This window comes from Artemia sp. Qi Xiang Cuo, chromosome 14, assembly GCF_049724085.1.
Source record: "Artemia sp. Qi Xiang Cuo chromosome 14, ASM4972408v1, whole genome shotgun sequence".
In the NCBI taxonomy this organism is placed as follows: domain Eukaryota; kingdom Metazoa; phylum Arthropoda; class Branchiopoda; order Anostraca; family Artemiidae; genus Artemia; species Artemia sp. Qi Xiang Cuo.
The window spans coordinates 26,309,532-26,326,148 of record NC_142807.1 but is presented as its reverse complement, the minus strand read 5'-3'; the positions used below and the strand labels follow the sequence as shown (position 1 = coordinate 26,326,148).

The 16,617-nt window shown below is 34.5% G+C and overlaps 1 protein-coding gene across 1 annotated transcript in view; it reads right to left on the bottom strand.

Moving 5' to 3' along the window:
• The window catches only part of eya (eya transcriptional coactivator and phosphatase 2), a 178,969-nt gene extending 166,421 nt beyond the window's left edge, over window positions 1-12,548 (bottom strand). The window contains exon 1 of the mRNA XM_089099899.1: window positions 12,456-12,548. The gene's annotated coding sequence lies outside the window, so the exon portion shown is untranslated. The remainder of the gene's footprint in view (window positions 1-12,455) is intronic.
• Window positions 12,549-16,617: the final 4,069 nt, after the last annotated feature.

Here is a 16,617-nt window from a genome sequence, read left to right as displayed (position 1 = left end):
TATTGTTTTTTTTTATTACGTATATGCTATTACGTATATGAGCGGGTTCTCCCCTTAGTCAATACCACGCTCTTTACGTTAAAAGTTAAAAGAAATTTTAATTCCAAACCCCTGAATCACAAAGGCCGTTTAATTAGAATAGATAGCTCTTTTGAAAGCAATAAAAAAACTGTAGCGTAAAGAGCGAGGTATTGACTTGGGGGAGAACCCCCTCACATACGTTATAATTTCTGTTCGTTTTGAGTTCTAATGTTGCTTCTTACTTTCAGTTGAAAAAACTTGTTTTTTTTTTAAATTTAATTTCTGATCGTTTTTTAAATAATGCTTGGAAATCCGGCGCCCCCTTCATAGAAATGTCCCTTACCCCAAAGAAACATCCTCCACGGAAATATTCTCCCGAGTAACCCCCTCCTCCAGCCCCCCCCCATTCAGAAAAAAAATCCTTCCTGAAAATGTCTGTATACTTCCCAATAACCAATAAATAATGCTGGCAAGTCCGGCGCCCCCTTCATGGCAATTTCCCTTCCCCCATAAAAACTTCCTTAATGGACAGATCCTCCAACATAACCCCCGACCCCCCCCCCCACTAACAGAAAAAAAACCCTCCCGAAAACGTCTGTATACTTCCCAATAACCAATACTATATGTTAAGATTGGGTAAAGTTCATAACATTCAGCCCTCCCCCCTGGGACTTCGGGGGATTAGGTCATCCTAAAAGACATATCTATCATATTTTCGACCATGCTGAACAAATTGGCTATCTAAAAATTTTGATCGGGTGACATTGAGGTAAAAGCGTTGGAGGGGGCCTAGTTGCCCTCCTTTGGTCACTTAAAAAGGGCACTAGAACTTTTAATTTCCGTTCTTATGAACCCTCCCACGCTATTCTAGGACCACTAGGTCGATGCAGTCACTCCTGGGGGAAAAAAAAACAAAAATACAAATAAACACGCATCCGTGATCTTTCTTCTGGCAAAAAATGCAAAAGTCCACATTTTTGTAGATAGGAGCTTGAAATCTCTACAGTAGGGTTCTCTGATATGCTGAATATGATGGTGTGATTTTCATTAAGGTTATATAACTTTTAGGGGGTCTTTCCCCCTTTTTTTGAAAATCAGGCAAATTTTCTCAGGCGCGTAACTTTTGATGGGTAGCACTAAACTTGATGAAACTTATATATATTTGAAATCAACATTGAAATCTGATTCTTTTGATGTATCTATTGGTATCAAAAACCCGTTTTCTAGAGTTTCGGTTACCATTGAGCTGGGTCGCTCCTTACTTACAGTTCGTTACCACGAACTGTAAGTTACTGTTACCTACCTACAATTTAAACATTTTATAATTTCCTTTATGCTCTCCTACATTTTTTTGCATACTTTGCCTGATATTAGGGTCCTATTGAATTCGGTACATGTTGATCTGTACATGTGAAAAGCCCTGCTACCCCATTCAATCAATCAATCAATTCAACGAATAAATTTACGACAAGTAGGCTCTATGGCTCTATAGGCTCTATGGCCAAGAAAAAAACAGGGCAAAAACAGAAATACACAAATACTAAAAAAAGAGAAGAAAAGTAATTTCAATATAATGCATTTCAACCTTTCAAAGACTCAACACACACACATCATACACACAAAACAAAACAAAACAAAGAAAAAAAAACAATATTTAAAACACCCAAACAAAAAGTGATTTTAAGAGACCCCCCCAAAAAAAAGAAGATTTAGGACAATCCAATGAATTAAACCAAATTCCAAATATATATTTGAAACCAAGCCACAAAAAATGTAAAAAACAAACTCAATACCCCTCACAACAAATATTGGAGTGACCTTCAACCGATCCCAAGACAACTTTTTAATTTGTCCCAAGCACAGAGCGTACCCTCATTTACTATCTAGCCTCCAAATCTCACTTAATCAAATACTCGCGACTGCCTTTGTCTAAGACGGCTGCAGTACAGCGTTTGCACTTCAAGCATTCATGCTTTATTCTGCGATAAATAGTGAAATTCTAACCTCCGTTGACATTACATCTCTTTTCCACCCTTTTTAAGCAGTGGGCCCTCTTCCTTGTAAAATTCTCTTGCCCCCTAAACTTTTCTGTACTTAGTATCCAATAAAAAAAAATCCTAGCACCGCAAGGAATTAAACATAGCCTACTGCGGAACCCCTCACTTAGCCGAGCGTTTGCATTTGCCTACTCTCCGCAAATAAAAGACCAGTCCATCAGCTTCTTTGTTGTGCTTTCATTGAAAGGGCTTGAAGAGGCTGCTCTATTATAGGGCATAGAACCCAACAAAGACTGTTAAACGCCCATCGCTCTATTATTTGTTTTGTCCAAATACATGCTCACTGCAGTGTATGAATGTTTGGCATTTTGAAGACAGGAGGGGGAATTTGCTCAGTTGGGTAATGTGAGGATTTCCCACCACGCGACATAGAATTGATGGAATATGCTCAACTGCAAGAAACAATAAAAACCAGGGGAATAATTATAATAATAATTCCGTTTAAAGCGTTTCGATTATGCATACAGTGACAAAAAAAGAAAAGAAAAAAGAATAATTGAATTTAATACAAAAAGTAACATTAAAAATAGAGACTCTAATGATAATAATCTAATAAATAATACACACAGGAGTTCAACTATTTTTTGTAAATTGATAGGCTATATAATTCAAAAGAAATGTCCACTAAGAGAGATAGAAGCGATCCATCATGCAATGCACATCCCTCCTAAAAAGTTGTCTTCTGCGGGTACGCAGCCAGAGTCTTTGCCCCCCCCCCTTCCCCTCATTAAATCCTTAATTTATAATTTGTACACAATGCACTTCATATGATTCACTTGTTTGGTAATGTTTTTTATTAGATCATATCAGATCGGATTTTTTTTTTCTCGAAGGGGGCCCAAAAAATTCCCGTGTTTGTACATGAACCTGGGAAGAAAAAAGTGTACTCGATTTGAAGACATCTCTTCACTGAAAGAGATACAGACAGGGAACATATATAGCAGACCTAGTCCCTTCATTTTAAGCCTCGATTAACTTTTTTTTCAATATTCGAAGATGATGTAAAATATACCAAAAATTGTTTAATTAGATTTTAACAAATTACAAGTTAAGTTATTTGGCTTCGTAGTAGTTATTTTTATCTATGTTTTTATTTATTATTATTATTATTTTTTTGGAGTCTATTTAATCTAATCGATCAATTTAGTTTATTTATTCTATTTTTTTCTATAGTTTTCAATTTATCTATATTTTCTTTTCTTCTCCTTCGTCTGTGAGTAAGTGATCATTTTAAATTTTCTTTTGCTTTTCATCTCTGAGTAAGCAACTCATTTGTCTTCCCCCTTCTTTACAGGCTAATGAGCCTTTGGGGGAATAATAACGTGTATTATTGTATGTGTATTTAATGGATAATAAATCTTATCTCTTAAGTTCAAAATTTACTTCAGGCACCTATGTAAGGTTTTCTTTGGAGGTAAGGACAAAATTTTTTTGAAGGAGGGAGGGGGTGTGACTTTGAAAGACATAAGAAGCAAACTAAGCAGTAGGCATAGGCTTTTTTGGGGAAATCATAAATATCTCGAGACTTAGAGAGGGGTATGGACCTAGAGGCCCTCCTTCTATGTACTAAAGATTGAAGCTGCGATTAAAAATCAACATAATAGCATAAAATAGGGTAATTAGAATTAAGAAAGCAGCATATGTTAAGACCAGGAACTTTTTTTTAGATCTTAAAACATAAAGTAATTAAAGTCCAAAATCGACGGAATATTGACTGGCAGTTTAAATAGTAGGCTCAGTATTGAACCGAAAATTTTGCGGCTATGGACAAAAGATAAAATGATTGAGTCACTAGTACCAAGCTTAAAAAAAAAAAAAATCAAATTCAGCGGTCACTTCCAAACCGACAGATAACGTAAATAGACTCACTTCAACTTCCGGAAAAAACTATAAACTAAAACAACAACACTTTTGGAAACAAGTAGTCTAATCCTCATGTCAGACCTGTTGCATAGAAGCCTGAAATCGGATTAGAAACCCGTCAATTAATGCCCAGAAATTGACGCCTATAAATTGCTCCCGATTGTACCGGATAATCCCTGATAGGATACTATCAAAAATAGGTACTAAACTTAACGGATTATGCCAGCTGTTGAAAGGTAAAAGCGCATACAATTTTCATTATTCCAAAAAAAAACGTTGCCCGAAGCTTACGGCAAATTTACGACTTGGTTCTAGATAGCGGTGGAACTGAGCACTCGCTAAATTTTGGAAATTGGATTGGTAAATAAACGAAAGTGGGACTATCCAACTCTCCATGAAAGTTGTTTTGGTTATTAGTCACAATGCGTATTTTTCTCTTGGCAACACAGCACAAATTTAAATGCGCACTTTAGCTACATGCCATATCGGTTGGTAATATTTTAAAATCTTCTTCCATAATTCTATTTGATTCAGCGTAGTAATTTCAATTATCATCATTTTGTTGATAAATCAATATTTGATTATGTGCATCATTAAGACTGAGCTTATAACTATTTTAAATTTTCCTTATCATCTCAAAACGCAAGCTCAAAAGTGTTTACACTCTTTGTTAATGATATTTATCCTACCATAAAGGATCATTATAGTATTCACGACGCTAAGTTTGCGCCCCACAGGGTGGTAATCTGATTTTTAAGGGAAACTCTTTGAGGATACTTAGGATAAGGGCAGGCTTCCTCTAGTGGATGAATAGGGGCACATTCTTAAATAAGACAAATTATTCATCGCCAATCAAATACTTCGTAGTAACAGACTATGAATAAAAAAGAGCCCCTGCCAGTAGCAAGAGTGACGTCAAAACTTAAAATAAATTAAAATTAGCCTGTATGTGAGGGAGGCTGCCACACTCTAGTCCCCCACTCTTTGCACTAAAGTTTAGAATATGCGTTATTGACAGTATTGTTTGTGTTTATAATGTGCTTAAACCTTGGCGTAAAGAGTGAGGGTTCTAAGAGGCGGCAGCCCTCGTCATTCAAAGGATATATTCTGTTTATTTTGATTTCTGAGCCTAATCTTGACGGTCATGCAAAAAACTAATTACTAGATGAAGTGCGGCTATGCATAGCTTTGGGACCAATGGTGTATCTTATGATTGTCAGAATAGTCACCCTGAACAATCAGCAATTTTCTTCAATATGACTTTAATTAGTATACCACAACCTTACCGGGCTCTTACTGATTTCTAAAAGCTGACTCGTTTTACCAAACTTTACTCTTAAAGCTCTAACATAATTTTGTTAACCATCTTACATTCCACCTCCAAGCCAATTTTCAGCGACTTTCTTGGGGTTCAAAACCCACGGGCTGCTGAGTCCTATTGTATAGTAGAGCAATTTGAGTTATTTTGAAAGTGGAGCATGAAAGAAGAGGAGTATACATGGCAAAGGTTGGCAGGAAATCGATATTTGTAACTGCATTCGTGAAATAAATTATAACTTGCACATTGGCTGTAATCAGGGCCGTGTCCTGGATTTTTTTCAGGGATGAGGGGGTTGCAAAAAAAGCAAGGGCATACAATATGAAAATTTAGTGATTATCAAATTTCATGTGTGAAAAACAATTTGTTTACATATATTTTTATTACTTTTGTGCGAGTCAGACAAAATTTACGGGCGAGAGAGAGAGTTTTTCAAACAGGGTAGCTTCTCTGGACACGGCAAAGGCTACGATAGTTCAGTGGTTGTCAAAGTGGTGCTTATACGTGTTATTTTCGTTCATAAACAATAAGCTAAATTTACTAGGTATTTGGTTAGTTTATCTCAGTTTCCAGTAGAAAACTATTGTGCTTATGATAGAATCTGGCGAACTATCTAGTAAATTTCTTACCAATCCATAATATAAATATCACGGAATCCAATTTTAGTAACATAATTTCTAGTGTCAGTGGATCAAAGCTACGACTTTTCTGGATTTGGTCACTATAACACTAAGCCTTTCATTTTGATCTTTATTTATAGGCCAACCCAGTCATAGATTCGATTTGTAAGTACGCCGTGAATTCAATTTAATTTATAGTATAATTTCATCGCATTCTTGATACAGACAGAAGGCTATTTATAGGCTCCCCATATAGAAAACAAAAGAAAAATGACCACCGTAGTTAAAATCCACTAAATTAGTCAAAATAAGATTATTATGATAAGAACTTACCTTGCCATTTTCTGTATCTGCTAAACTTGAATTAAACCAAATTCTATCTTTTAGTACTATAGATGAGAACCGACATTAATGCATATCTATTTTTGGGGGATTAGAATAATGTATTTTCTTGTATGATTAATTGAATATGAATAAATCTTATCTTATCTATCTCTATCTTATCTAAATTTAGCTTCCTTGCATTTGAAATATCGGACAAAACAGCGCTGATGCTAGTCAAATTTATATTCTGAGGTGGTTAGGTTTGCACCGTAATATATATATACACATATATATATATATATATATATATATATATATATATATATATATATATATATATATATATATATATATATATATATATATATATATATATATATATATATATATATATATATATATATATATATATATATATATATATATATATATATATATATATATGTATATAAGGCTTTGAAATATATTAATAGCCTAACCAAGCATAGGTACCTCAATACGAAGAACAGAGACGATTGAGACACATGTTTCTCCTGAGTAATGTGTCTGTAACATCGTTTTTATTTTATTATACGCAAAATATCTTCAAATAATCACTTATATTTCCCTTAATAGCTTATAGCCTATTTTTCAGTGAAATATTGCCTCGTGATAGTGATATCAAAACTGTACCCACCGGAGCAGCAAAAAGTTGGAAACCCCCTCCCCCAAATCAATACGCATACAAAAAATATACAATATATATATATATATATATATATATATATATATATATATATATATATATATATATATATATATATATATATATATATATATATATATATATATATATATATATATATATATATACATACATACATATATATATATATATATATATATATATATATATATATATATATATATATATATATATATATATATATATATATATATATATATATATATATATACAAACCCTGTAGTTTTGAAGACTTTTTTTTCTTTTTTTTATCTAGAACATATTTCAGATATATATATATATATATATATATATATATATATATATATATATATATATATATATATATATATATATATATATATATATATATATATATATATATATATATATATATATATATATATATATATATATATATGTATCTGAAATATGTTCTAGATAAAAAAAGAAAAAAAAGTCTTCAAACTACAGGGTTTGCTTGCAGAAGCGTACTCTTGGAATAAAAGTAATAGAAATATTGTTTTTTCCTCTTTTGCAAATAAATAGAATCCATTAAGAGAGCTGCGGAGATAAAAGGAAATCCACAAAGCGAATGAGCCTATTTTTAACCTTTTTTTTGGCATGATGATAAATCGGCATTAGCATGAATATTTACACAGATCTCCACCCATTCAGCAAACTTGGTTCCCCATTATGGACTAACAGACAGAAGCGACAACTCAATTTCCCCTGACCTGTGTACACAATGGAACGCACTATATAACCACGACTCGTGTAAACACAAAATAAAAAGAATTGCATCTCCATATGTCAACACGGATTTAATGGCCACTATTAAGCACACAAATAGCAGAAACAAGTCGAACATTTCTAAAATTAAAGGAGCATTAACCTTCTAACATCCCCTAATATAGAAGGAGGGGAGGGGGGAGTAACTGGTGAATATTTTCTTGTAAAGAAAATCGATGTTTTTGTGAGGTACCAGAAAAACTACGAAGTGGGGCTAGTTAGGGGACTGATGGCAGGGAAAATGCGCAATACAAACTTCCGTTCAAATATTTTGAAAGTTAGTCGGTAAATAAAACAGTTTCAATTACCAGCTGCTTGTAGTTATTGCAATCTAACAGTCTTTTAGTAAAGCACAGGTAAGAATTTATCATAAAGACCAGGGTCAAAGGATCCCGGGGAGAAAAGGACGCCTAATATTTATTAGAATGTGCGCTCGTTCTCAATGTTAACGTCAATTTCTACTTAGACGGGAAACAAATTAATTTATGTTTATTTTGATTTAGTTTCTAATAAGTGAATTATAAAGTTCACAATAATGCGCTTGAGAACAAAACTTCCGTGTAGAAGGTACAGGAAACAAAACTTTCAACTTCAAGGTACAAAACTTTCATGTACGAATTATCTTGTATAAGTCCACCCTTCGAAACTGAGATTTTTTACGTCTTTTTTCGAAACTTTAAACCGAATATTTTTCCCATCATTCTAGATCTTGTGACATTCTGGCCAAATATATTTCTTTGCAGCAAAAAACAACATGGATAAAGAGTTTATTTTATTTAATAGTTTGTTATTTATTTTAATATAAAGAGTTTATTTTAACATTACATCAGAATTAAAGAATGTCTTTGAATGGACATTATGTTTGTGTTTATTATAATTCGTTCAGTACAATCACTCCTGAAAGAAGGTTCATCTGTATAAGGATTTCCTTGGAGGGGAGGGGGATTTCTTTCTTTAATAGAGAGGGTGCGGTCATCACCACAATAGCAACAATGTTTAACATCTAGCCATAAAATGTCCTTTTCAATGATGGCAGACTTAGAGAAAAAATTACAACCCTATTCAAGTTGATGTGAAAAGCAAATCGCGAAAATTGCAAAAATTGGCCTAGATTACATTTTCTTAGGTGGGCTCCCCCGCTTTAGAATAATTTAACGACCCGTTGATGATAACTTAAGTAATTAATACTGTGTATGAACGAAGGGAGTGACAAATCCATCAACTCAGTCAATTTTTAGATTCCAAATTATTGTTTATAATACTTTCTTTTATGAAGGTTCTACATAATACATACGGATAGACTGCACCACTCCACCATGTGCTTCCATGTGCATGTACACCGTGTGCACCATATGCTTCCATACTGGAGTGGTGCACCATATGCACCATTCTAGTATGCTTGTAGAAACTGGGGAGGATTAGTAGGTATTTTTTTTCTTATCTTTCTCGTCATCCGGCGATGTCGGTCACTGTCTGAATATGTGATCGAAATATCCAGTATTTGTTTTTTAACTGTCTAATAAAAAGATTTATCCCTATTTGAAATATTATTTATCGGGGAGGATTAGTCAAAATATTGGTACTTGTTTAAAATCTGAGTACACACGCGAGAAGTGAAGTTACGTTAATGCTAATGAAATAAAACAAAATCGGATGAAAATATAATCGTTTAGAAACAAATTTGGGCTGTATATTTGCATATTAGGGGGGTGGGGGAAAAGCATAGAATATATTAAATACCTAACCTAACCTAGCTACCCCCCCCCCCCAAAAAAAGAAAACAAACTGATTTTTAGTCCTCCTTAACCCCCAAAAACTCTAGTTTAAATTTTTGTCACGGAATGAGCAACACCTCACAAACCTGTTTATCAATAGCGGCTTTGAGATTTCGATGCGGTCTTTCTTTCGTGTGTACCCAGATTCTACACAAGTACCAAAGTATTTTTGATAGTTTTCAACCGATCCGTTATCTCAAAACTAAAGCTTGATAGTGTTTAGCCTAAAAGTTTTTTTCTAAACATAACGCCACCTTACTGTAGCGTTATTTCTTTTTTTTTTGCTTAAAAGAGCACGCAAACTTAACATTTAGTTCTATTGATCTTTGCCAAAAAAATATAAAACCACGGGCTCGACATCACCATCCCTTATTAAAGAGATAAATAAATGCACGTCGAACATCTAAAAGAAGAAAGAGAACAAATTATATGTTGCAGATTGAGCGCTGAATCTGCTACTTTCCATGCATTTTGAAGTTATTATTTTCCTTAAGGTCCCGCCACTTTTTGATCCTTTCCTTTTCCAAGACGGGAATTGTTTTCAAAAATTATGCAGATATTTTTATGCTAATGACTTCAGAAGTATTTTAACTATGGACTAACCAGTCACCCGAGATTCGGCCCACAGAGACTCATTGCCTCCAAGTAGCTTTAACGAGAACATTTTTCACCTATTCAGAATCAGCACAATCATTATTATTATAACAATATTATATTAACTATTATTAGAATGGTGTGTTATCTTTATACTAAGACGCAAAAATTCTTTAATGAAAGGCCTCGTATCCTCAGAGTTCTACAAAGCTTGAAACTTGCCGCAAGGGCGGCAAGTTATGAAACTTGCCTATTGTTTAAATATAGTATTTGTTATAGGGAAGCATACCGACATTTTTCAGGGGGGGGGGGGGATTTTCTACGGCAAAAATTTCCCATTGGGATGGAGTTATCTATAAGTGAACTTCCCAGGGGAATTTTACATGGGGGGAATTTGCCAGAAGACGTATACAGAATTTGTGTTATTTGTCTTGCTTTCTCGTTGGCGACCCCATTTTACATGTGGAGATACTTTGGGGGAATTTTCCTGGGGAAATTTTCAGCAGAGTTGACATAATTCGGAGATTTATACGTGGCAGGGGGATTTTCCACGGAAGAAAATCTCCATGGGGGAATTAGGCCTATCACCAGGAGAAATTCTTCATGGGAAAATTTTCTGCGGAAGAAACTTTCCATTGGGGGGGGGGGGGTAATTCTGGGAATCATTTTCAACAATGGAGGATTCTCCCATGACTAAGGAGTATTTCTAAGGTGAAATCATAAGTAAGAAACTATCTTGGGGAAATTCACAGCGAGGATGGACTTGTCCGGGGGTAATTTCCAGGCAGAATAAATTTACCTGGGAGCAAATTTCTAGAGAGTAATTTTTTTGTGGGGGGGGGTGAACTTCCTCGTTTTATTTGAAGAACGAACAGAAATTAAATAAAAAAACAAAATTTTTCTACTGAAAGTTAGGAGCAAGATTAAAATATAAAAAAGAGCAAAAATTATTCCGTATATGGGGGGGGGGGGGGAGCTGACCCTGCTCTGTAAGCTAAAGTTCGACCTTTTGTCTCAATTCTTTATGAAAGATTCCTGAAAAACACGGGCCGAGTAATTAGAATCAGAACCTTTTTTAACATTTCTTAAAAACTTTAGAGTGTAGAGAGGGGTATTAAGCAGGAGGAGGGGGGGGGGGTAGCCCCCCTCAAATACGGAATATTTCTGTTCGTTTTTAGTTTTAATGTTGCTCCTAACTTTCAGGAGAAAAAAAAATTGTTTTTCCATTTAATAGCAGTTATGAGCGGCCCATTTAAAAAATCGAAGATTGGTGGAATAAAGATAACTATGCATTGAAAAAAAAAGGAAATACAAAATTATTTAATACTAAAATGCGTGTAACTAAAATAATTATTTGCAGAACCATGATACCATTGAAAAGATTATATTTCTGTTGTTAGACATAGTACCTTTCACTTTTCACGTACATAAACGCAATTTGAATGCGAAGATGAAATTCTGGTCAACTGTATGACCTATTTTTTTTAATGGTTTCCTATGATATATCCAAGAAAAACCCCATTTTCTTTAAAGATTCATCCCCCCTCCCGAAAAATAGGAAAAAATCTGGGATCGTGCCTACCACCACCGCTAACGTTTTTTGGAAAATCTCACGTCAAAATCTCACTTCAAGACCAATTCTTTAGATTTTAAGCTTATTCACAAGCATTATACCCTCACTATAGCAAGTTAATTTACTGGAGAATGTAGGCTACATTAAATAATTAAGCTCAGACCCATTACCTTAACTTTCCTCGCAGAGTAAAAAAAAGGGAGTACGGCGGAGTATCGATTTGTTTATTTCAAACATCTTCTAAATAAATAAACAATTTTGTATCTAGTAGGATATGGTATTAAAACTCCCCTCCCAGGGTAAGGAAATAATTTAACGATAATTTTATTTTCCGCTGTACAATGGATAAAAAATACCTCATACCACTGCTACACCCCCCCCCCAAAAAAAAAAAAAATTGAGTTAAGCAAGGCCATACCCAGGATTTTTTTCGGGGGGGGGGGGGGTTACACAACAAAAACTAAAAAACGCATAAAATATTTGTTTATAGCCATTTTGTTAAGTTTTTATGATTCAGACAAACATTTTTATGATTCAGACAAACGTTTTGGAGGGGGGGATTCAATCCCCCCTAACTCCCCTGGGTAGGGCCTTGAGTTCTAAGGACCTTCCCAAATTAACGAACCGAGGTGTTGCGTCACCCTTTGGATTTATTTTTTATGGATACGGCGGAAAAGTGTAAATTAAGAACTTCCCAATATAACCAGCTTATATTTGTCTAGTTTCATTCTTTTCAAATAATTAGATTTTTGTAGAACTAAGTAGCCTAAAAATGCTGTTATAAGTTGACTTACAGGGGGCTGGGATATGTTAGCTTGCTGTTTTTCCGCAAATGAGTAATCCAGAGTGGTTTGTTGGACGTTGAATAGCATCGAATAAATACAAAACACCAATCTGTACAATCCACTTGATAAAATCCAAGTAAGCTACATTAAAATCATAAAACAAATAATCTCAATCTCAATTTACTTTCAACCTCGCACTAAAAGTTTTGTTTGTAGACTCGGTTTTGCCTCGAAGTTTTCTGCTATATATTTTAGCCAATCAGATATTATGCAGGAGGAGTTGATTTGGAAAAACAACCAATGATAATTTAGAAAGGCATCTCTCCATTATAATTATTTGTAAAGACACCTGGCTGTAATAGGTAAGGATATAGGAGAAAAAGTTGTCTCGAAAAATGTTAGTAGCTGATAAGTATAGTTAATTAAAACAAATTATGTCCAGTACTAATACCTTGATTTAAAAAATATTTATTCATACACTGGGATTTACGTGGGAATTTACCGAAAAATAGGGGGAGAAGGGTAAATATTTACCAAATCATATTATTGACTTACGAATAAAGTGAATATACCACTCGATGCCTTCTTTTATGCTCTTTCCAAATATAAAACTCATTTTTGTCGGAAATGAATTATACCCCAACCCCTATATCCTATACCAATTCAGGGTAGCCTATATATTTGCCCATTAGGGGGGTGGGGGTAAAGTTTAAATTTACCTCCCATTTACATCAGAAATAAAATGTACCCCCCCCCCGAATGGGCAAATAAATACCCAGACTTGGTCTATATAGGGTTGGTGGGAATATTTATTTACGACAAAAATGATAATTATATTTGGAAGGAGCATAAAAGAAGGCATCAAGTAGTATATTCACTTTATTCGTAAGTCAATAATATGATTTGGTAAATATTTACCGGGAGGGGTTCGTAATAAAAAACGTCAAAAATATGGGGATTACGTGGACATTATAAGGAAAATTTCGGTGGAGGGGGCATGGACAAGAACTTGGAGACCTTCCCCCTGGATAATTACCTTCTGATGCACAAGCCTTAAAGTTGAAAAATGATCCAGAAGGAATTTTAAAAAGATTTGTCCAAAACATCAGAAGATACGTACAAATATATAGGCTACTTTTCTAATACCTGCAATGCCAATTATAGTCATGTTTCCTCAGTATGACGCCCTCTGCCCTACCATCCATGGAATAAGGTCAAAATTCTTTGTGAATATTTCGATAATTATCAAAATCAGTGTAACTGCTAAAAATTTATTTAGAAAACATATGTGCAAGGGCTTAAGACTTTGAGTCCCGGCCTTTCTGTTTGTATAATTTTCCCCATAATATTGTTCATATAATATGCCTCCTTTGCCTGACTTGGATTGGTAGATCTAAAGAAGAGATTCGTCTCCTTCCTCTTATTTTTGACCCTGCCAATGGCTGAGATAAAATAGATGACATTAAGCATATTAAAGAGCAAATGTCCAAAATTCCAATTTATATTTATCGAAAATATTTTCTATAAACAAAATGGTCATGGGAAAAGGATAATAATCCACAAAATGTATGCAATTTTTTTTTCCATTGAGTTGAAGTTTCGAAAAGTTGTTTTTTAGAAAATCCTCAATTTTTTTCCAGAGGCAACACAAAATTTGTATTTTTGATTTTTTTTTTTTGGTCTCCTCGGGTAGCGTCCGAAGTCCCCCTTCTCTCCCTTTTGGGGTCTTTGACGTACATTATTGGTAAAATAAAGGTAGAACTTAAAATATGGATCCCAATATTTAAGTGAAAATAAAAGTTTCGGTTATAAGTAGCTAGTCAGCTTAAGCTGAGAATTAAGCATCATTTGAATTTTGAAACAATCTGTTTACATTGCCTGCCTAAAACAATACGTTGAACCCTTACCTCTACTGGGCATAAGGGTTGGTAGGCCCGCTCTTATTAGTGGTAATTTCTCTTCGGTTATAGTTTGAATTTAAATTTTAATGTCTGTTCGTTTTAGGTTTCACGTATTCATTCATAGTAATTTCTATTTCCAACTGTTCTATTCTGAACGAACTGTAAGTAAGGAGCGACTCGGCTCAATAGTAAAGAAAACTCTAAGAAACATAATCTTGATATCAATAGATACATCAAAAGAAACAAATTATTATGTTGATTCCAAATATATAAGATTCTTCAAGTTTAGTGTTACCCATCAAAAGTTATGACACTAAGAAAATTTGCCTAATTTTTGAAATAGGGGAAAAAAAACCCCAAAAATTCAAGATATCTTGATGAAAATCACACCATTAGATTCAGTGTACACGAGAACCATGCTGTGGAACTTTCAAGCTCCTATATACAAAAATGTGGAATTCTGATATTTTTGCCATGAGACAGACCTGCACGGATCCATTTTTTTTATTTTTTTTTTTCAGGAGTTCGTATTGAAGTAATGTTCCTAGAAGATCGGGATAGGGCGCATTTGAACCCAAATCAAAAGTTCTAGTTCCCTTTTAAGTGATAAAAAATATTGGAGGGCGACTGACCCCCCTCCAATGCCCATTTTCGAAAGTTATCTGATCAAAATTTTGAGATACTCATTTTGTTCAGTATGGCTGAAAGGTCAGATAACTATGTCTTTAGGGGTAAAATGACCCCCTACAGTCTGCGGGGAGAGGCTTCTTTGGGGAGGGAGTGAAAATTCCAGGGAAAATTTTACACTGCGGGGGGGGGGGAATTTGACTGAATTCTTATACGAAATTCTTTTTAATTGTATTACATTATCTTTTCCAATTTAATTTTGCATGTGGAGAGGTTCTGGGGGCTATTTTCCGCGTGTTTTGATTTTCAGAAAAAAAATTATATAGAAGGAGGCATTTCCGGAGTGATCGAGAAACCGATTAGAGATTAAAGTCTTTTTCAAATGAAAGTATGGCTAAGGATAGTTTGGTAATTTCCCATTATGTGGACACCTATAAAAAGTCAAGTTTGGTTAATGCTAATGAAATAAAACAAAATAGGATGAATATATGATAGTTTATAAACAAATTTGGGCTTTATATTTGCCCATTCGGGGGGTGGGGGCTAAAGCATTGCATATATTAAATACATAACCTAACCTAGGTACCTTTTTCTCCCCTAAACCCCCCAAAAACAACAGTTTAAATATTGTAAATTCAATGAAAAACCACGCTCTTCGATCAATTTAGATATCAATTACCCGCTTTACGGGTCTCCATAACGGCATTCATTCGACTGTCTATAGCCGAGGTGTCCACATAATGGGAAAGCACCGATAATTTTTCAGGCTGATTTGTCCACAAGAAACTTCACGGGGAGGGGGGAATTTCAGCAAGGATGGAACTGTCCAGAGTGAACTTGACGGGGGGTGTACTTTACTTTGGATGAAATTTTCACAAAGGAGTTTCCCTTGAGAGGGGAGGGGTTATACTTAATGGAGGTTGAGCCAGATTTACTTGCAGTATTTGAAAAACGAACAGAAATTAAATAACAAAAACAAGGTTTTTTTAGCTGAAAGTAAGGCTCAACATTATAATTCAAAACGAACAGAAATTATTCCGTGTATGAAGGGTTGTCCCCTCCTCAGTACCTTGCTCTTTAAGCAAAAGTTTGACTCTTTGTCCAAATTTTTAAGAAAGGCATACTGAAACACAGGGGCCGTTTAATTAGAATAGGAAGCTTTTTTAAAGTGCTTTAGCTGTAACAGCTTTAGCTGTTGCCAAAGGAAGGTGCAGTTGCCAAACTTCTTCTTGTAGTAATTTTGTCTATTTTAAGTCTGACTTGAATATTCAATTTAATTTTTACTCGTCTTAAGATCTATTTATTCATCTATATTAGTATCTGTTATCACTTACATCAACATAGTCTTACTTCTTTGGGTGGCAGTTAAACTGTAGTTCTTGTTTATTTGCTATAATAAATTTATCTCTCCCTAAGTAGTCACAGTCGCAAGTAGTTACGGTGGAAAGTTATCTCAGTCACAGTCACATGTAGTCGCAGTGAAAAGTAGTCGTAGTCACAAGTAGGGGCAATTACAATCTCAAGCAGTCTTAGTTGCAGCAACAGTCATAAATGGTCGCAGTAGCTAGTTCTTGCAGCCGCGAGAGTTACAGATGCAAGTAGTCAAAGTCACAATTAGTTGCAGTCGCAAATATAAGTAGTCA